This window comes from Toxotes jaculatrix, chromosome 8 (assembly GCF_017976425.1).
Source record: "Toxotes jaculatrix isolate fToxJac2 chromosome 8, fToxJac2.pri, whole genome shotgun sequence".
NCBI classification, from domain to species: Eukaryota; Metazoa; Chordata; class Actinopteri; family Toxotidae; genus Toxotes; species Toxotes jaculatrix.
Window position 1 is genome coordinate 21,143,324 of NC_054401.1, and position 6,586 is coordinate 21,149,909.

Below are 6,586 nucleotides of genomic sequence, written 5' to 3' on the forward strand. Positions count from 1 at the left end.
TTGCATAAGCTGCTGTTTAAGCATTGTTCCTCAAGGAACAACACTTACAATATCTATCTTACTTTTTTCAACATAGTTTTAAAGTAAGGAATTGTATGAAAATTCTATGGGTGGCAAAGAGGGTCACAAAAGAGTGAGGGTATTGACATTTTTCTCTCAGCTAAAGGAGGTAGGGTCTTCTGACTTTTTTGGGAGAGCAGGTCAGGGTCTTTTTTTCCCCTAAATTAATATTTTATTTCAGCCTTCCTTTGCAATATAGTTAGATAAATAGTTACATCAAAACTTCCATTTGCACCATGGATCACATAAGTGCACTTTGCCATATACAGAGGACAACACTTCTTTCTCTGCATGAGGGTTTCATTCATGTGTACATCTGTGGTGTATGCTAGAACTTGCAATAAGATATTAAGGTTTAAATCGGGGTTCACAATTAAACATGAATGCCTTGTTTTGTAAAAAAACAAGCTCACCTGTCATCTGTGTAAGCAGCTTTCTACGACCCACAGTTACGTTACATTGCTTGGTGACTTCCAGTGGCTGTAGTAATTATGACCGGACTAAAGGAGGAAGTCAGGTGACGTAGGATATAGAGAGAAAAAGTCCACGTCAGGAGGAGGTTGGGGTGGTTGGATGGGTCAATCAGACAGAAGATATTTACACAAGAGATCACTGATTGTCAGCGTTGTTTCTTTTATCCACGACCTTTCCACAGCCTTAGTTGCACATTATTATTGTAACCATGACAACAAAAAAAGCACAGATAACCTTGGAGAGGGTCTTGGTTTTTTACAAAAAGAAAAAGCTAGCAATAATTTTTGTACAGTCCCTTACCAAGAAGAAAAACCTCAATCTGTCCTTCCAGTTTTACTTTAGTGCAAAATGATAAAAACCCAGCAATTGTCCCACCATGACACAAACACATGTGCACCATATTGTCCATTTTCAGTGTAATGTGAGTTGTGTGCTTGCATTTTATGTGCAGGCAATAATACTTGTTATTACACAATATTGAATTAGGAAGTAGTGGGGAAAATCTTCACTGGTGTAAGCAAAGCCAATAAGCATTCTCAGATAAGTTAAATACCACAAGCTAAATCCAAAATGACAAGAAATCATGTATTTTAAACACTGATATCAGGGCCAAATTGCATTGGTTTCTCTTCTTTCAACTAGCCAATCTACATTTAAAAAAAGGTGGTATTGGTATTTTGGAAAAATGTGAAGGGGAATTCTCATTCCTTTATTCTCTTTCCTTCCTTCTGATCCTTGATCCTTGATCCTTCTTTCCTGACGCAACACAAATGTTATTTTGCTGATAACATGTTTATCTTACAAATACACATTGAATCAGTTCATCCCATTCATACTTCAAACTCTTTGAATCATTGTTCTGATCGGCCCTAACCCTTGATCAGTTTTTACATACACTAAAAGAAGTCTCAGATAGAGTACATATTGAAATTTGGAAACCAAACAATCCTAACCACTAAACATTAGGACCTGAACTGTGCTCAACCCATGTTTTTTAAAAGCTGCAGTGCCAGTGGGCTCATCCATCTCCTTAGAGAAAAGCAAAGCCAAACCCATGAATTGCACAGTTGGGAAAATGGGCACAGGGTGATTGAAACAAGCAGTAAAGCAAATCTGGGGGACGGATCCAGGCAGTTTCAAGCTGGATACTTTCTAGTAATATTTTGAACAATAAATATTAAACATACGATAAATAAGCTGCTGGAGACAGCATGGAGGGAGGGAAATAATATCAGCTCAATCTGTAACATATGGACAATACTTTAGATTTGACTTTAGATGAGTTTGTATTGAAAATAAAGGAGACAGTTTAGTGAACTGATTAGAGCAAACAAACCAAATGCTCCAAATGCTTAAAAAATCGTTTGGCAGTTTGGGAATTTGCAGAGAGTTAGATGATTAGATCTACACCGCTCATATTGGTTCTTTCAACATGAGGCTGGGGCCAGAGGATAGTTAGCTTAGCTTAGCAATAAAGACTGGAAACAGCTAACTTTTGCACTTTGTAAGTTTTTGCACAACTGTATCAACTAGAAATACCCCAATTATAAAACTGACAGGGGATTATGTGCCCAAATGTTCGTTGTCCATGAGCCACAACTTCCCAAAGTCTTGTTTACAAAATCTAAATCAGGAGGTTCTGGCCAAAAAATAGTCTGGCCCAAAACTCTACCAAAAAAACTAAAACTTTACCTTTTAACACTTAAGTTTTTGTACAAATTGAACAAACAAGATGTACCGTATTAGTTAGTGGTCTTTAGAGGTGCTGGTAGGCAGGTTTTTTTGTTTTGTTTTGACAGAGCCAGCTGGTTGTTTCCCTCTGTTTCCAATCTTTAATCTAAGCTAAGATAACAAACTACTTGCTGTAGTTTCATATGTGGTGTCCATATATGAGAGTATCAATCGTCTGCTCTCAGTCTTGACAAGAAATCAAATAAGCATATTTCCCAAACTCTCAAGCTACTCCATTAAGGCAAAGGCAATGCTGTTGTGCACAGTTATTGGAAAAAAGATGAGCCCAATCTTATTTTGCTATGATTGTTGTTCATAAGAATCAACTGTCTGTGTGGATACCGTTTATGGTGGTCTGATCTCTAACATAACTATGACTTGGCGATGTTTCTGCAACCTCTTAATCTCCTGCCAACAGGGTGAATGTAGCTAATGATTTGTTCCCAGCAGCAGCCCATTCTACCCAGCCAGGCTAGTGAATGAAGAGGTTTTGGGCTAAAGGCTTATCAAAACTTTAAACAAAGTCCATAAAAGTGGAGTAAACATAAACAGTCGTCCAACATTTCTGTCTCTGTAAATCAAAGTATGTGTGTGTGTTTTTGTTGGACGAAGCATTTGCAGTCACTGATGGCTTTGACCACACATGATATCCAGGTTCAATACTGGGATGCTGTCAGGAACACCAACACATTTCAGCATGCAAAACAGTTATCCATCATTCTATGTGTTTGCCTTGCAGAAAATACTCCTCGGCCTTAATGGGATAAACTTAAAGGGCGCTGGAGTGATGGGCCAAATATTCCATGAAAAACCTCAGCTCTCCAGTTCCCTGAAAGCTTTCTTGGTCAACAAATGAATCGAAGAGAGGGAGAGGAGATGACACTGCCAAAGACACCCACCACTGGCCTCATTCTAATATCTGTCAAAATATAAATCAATGAGATCTGAAGACAAATGACTCGGCGCTGGATGTTGCAAAGCCAAGCATCCCTGCTCTGAATCCGAATTCCAGCATCTCATATGAATTTCAATTATTCTTTTGTAAACTCTTTAGATATGCATCACCTCGCTCCAAGTGCGTGTCAGGTTATAAATCAGCAGCCCACACTCCTGATTCAGAATCCAGTGCTGACTTCAGCACTGTCACACTCAGTGGCAGTGGGATGAAGGTTATCGACCTGGCCTATGGGCCAGAAAACAACATAAACTTACAGCGAGTACCCAATGGCACCGAACATGGCAGAACATCTGCACAGCACATGTCCACCGCACAAACAAGGAGCGACTTGTACTCGCACACATTAGTACTATCACCGAAGGCACACAGGGAAGTCGATCAATATTTGACCCCTCTAATCCTTCCCCCACAAGCTCTGCTCCCATGCTCGCTCTTTTCGTTATGCATAACTTAACTTTTCCTCTGCAATTTTCTTTGAAAACATGACATTACAGAGAACATGGCGCTATCTCCAAATTTGCGGTCATGAGCATACTTACCAGAAAAGAAAAGTGAAATCTGATAACTCTAGATTATGCTGTTTAGTTACAGGCCTCTGCTGCACGGGGGATGGGATTTGAATATTCCTCTTCCTGTGGATTTAGCATTTCTGTAATAATTGCTATTGTGTGTATTTATGTAGCTAAGTGGAGGCCTCTGAATAAAACCACTCTTGAAATAATGGAAAGAAAGCAAGACCAGTGAACAATAGCCATGACTTCTATGAATGTCAAACCTCAACACAGACCCCCTGAGAGGTTGTAGAAGTGATTTATATTTCAAGTTGGACAGAAACAAAAAAAATGCTGCTGGAATGACTGAACTCCACCAGCTGCCGCAACAGAGAATGAAGATGATGTGATTCTTGGATACAACAGAGAAAAAAAATTCAATATTTGGCTCAGAGGTGTCAAAATTACTAAGTTACAGCCAAATCCTCTCTTAGAGATCAATCTTTCACTTTAATAACACTGCATGAGTGTTATGTAAGATTAAGCTCAAATGTAAAGTTTTCCAATGTAATTTGTTTTTACTTCCAGGAGGAGAACAGCGATCTGTTCATGTGGAAATCAATTTATGGAGACAAAAACTTGTAAGAATGAATAGTTCTAACTCCAAATTACCATCAATCCTTATGATGAATGTGGCACGTCACCTACAGTCTGTGCTGATGTCTGTTGGAGGTAATCTCATGCAATAGTAATGTTAAATCCTTGTTTGACTTTAATGAAATGGGATGATTGGCTATTAAAACCAATCCAGCAGCACATAATATACTACATGTGGTAATACTCCAATCCACAATAAGCAATCATACTACTACATGAGGTGTCAGGGGAGCAATACATCCAAGGCTTTGCACTGTGTAAGTAGTGTCAATTCCCAGCATGGTGCTGCACCAACAAGGAGCTGAACATTGTACTTGACACCGAAGCCAAAAGAGAGAAGAGCAGGAGAGTGAGGAAGCTTAATTGTGATGTGTCATAATTTCCCGCTCAGGGCCTCTCACTCAGGATATGGGTGAGGTCAAAGGTGCAATAGAGGGAGTCCATCAGAGGTAAAGCGTGCTGAAGTCATCTGTACAGAGTTATTCGCGGTGAGGTGAAAGCAACTTGGTCAGACAGGGGACCTAATCAGATTTCAAAGTAAACACAGTGCCGCCGGCTCCAGAAGGCTGAGTCCAAACATTGTTGCTAATTGCATCTGTCTTCATTTTCCGCAACTCACTGTACAACACCAACGAAAAAGAAATCTAGATGGAACAGGAACTATTTCAAAACCACAGAGAGCACCTCAACCTTACCTCAATTTTTAGTCCATAACTGTTCATTTTAGAGATTGCCAACTGTGATTGCTTCTGTCAGAAATCAAAATATAATGTCTGTGAAGTGTTTCTACTGGAATATTTCTTTTTTTTTTCTTCATGCACGGAGACTGAAAAGGAAAATATATATATATGCTTGTCCCGTGTGCCATATGTGGGGGCTTCCAGAGCATGGAAACCTACGTAAGCACCAGTCAAGTAGTACAATTTGGGTTTTCAGATGGCTGCAATTGATCTCCCATATTGTGACATTTCTGTACAAGAAAGCTGCTCCAAGTTAAACAGGCGCCTTATGTCAAGAGGCTTTTTTCACCACCACCACATCCAGCTGCATCTCAAAGTTATAGACAGTTTGTTCACAGAGCTCTTTTACCATCGTGTCCTGAAATCCCAAGAGTTACACCCACGGCATGGTGTTTATTGCAGGTCACTATTAGGGCCCTGGCCTTCAGTGGCACCTTGGCAGACAGGGGAAGCCCTCTACCCCAGAGGATAGTGTATGATTGTTTTAATGTGGTTTCTCCGGTATTTCATGTTCCAGCAAAAACCCAACCACATATCAACTGACTGCCATGTGCAGACTTGAAAATTACAAGAGCTCAGATAGCCAAATCTGAGCGTAACTCAAACTGTACACAGTGATATTATTTGTATTCCTGAAAGAGATGATGGCATTTCATCGTTCTCTTGTGCACTTGCACTTGCCCATTACTGATGATGATGGGCTTTTTTACACAGTCAGCGTCCTTTAGAAAGAAAACATCTCTTTGTGGCCCTTTCACAACAGTACATCAGAAAAGTATGCATAACAGTAGGCTACTGTATGCACCGCGAGCAGCACTGGATATGACATCAGATCTGTGAAATGTCTCTGTAACCAAGTTTATGCTGAGTCCACATCAACAAGTGTGTAATGTGGTAAAGAGAGAAGTGTGTAAGCAAGCATACGCAGCGTGGGGATGAGATTCACAGAGGCTCCTGAGGGAAATCAGGATAAAATGGTAGCTGTGCTTGGAAAGCACATTTCATTTTTTCAGGGCAAAGTGATAGATTCTAGACTCAGCTGACTCTCATACCCAATACTTAAGAGGGAAATTGTATAAAAATGGAAATGGAGCATGAGAACGACATCATCTGGATTGTAAATGTCTGCTGTAGCCTACTAACCATCATGCTGCATATTGCTGACTGCAAAACAGTGCAATGGTAGTGTAGACTTACAGTATGCTGGAATCACATTTGCCCTGTGACTAAACCAGAGCGTGACCAATTTGGTCTTCAAAGTCAAAATTACAAGCCTTAAATAAACCTTAATGCAAGTCGTGGAGAAAACATTAAGTGATGTTGTTGATGCAAATATTTAAGATTTTTAAATGAACCATATCACATCCCAGTACTACACAAATACACAAAAAATGCCCTGTTCACAAACTACTATTGATAACTGCAAAATATATTGCTATTGCTATTATTATTATTATTATTATTATTATTATTAT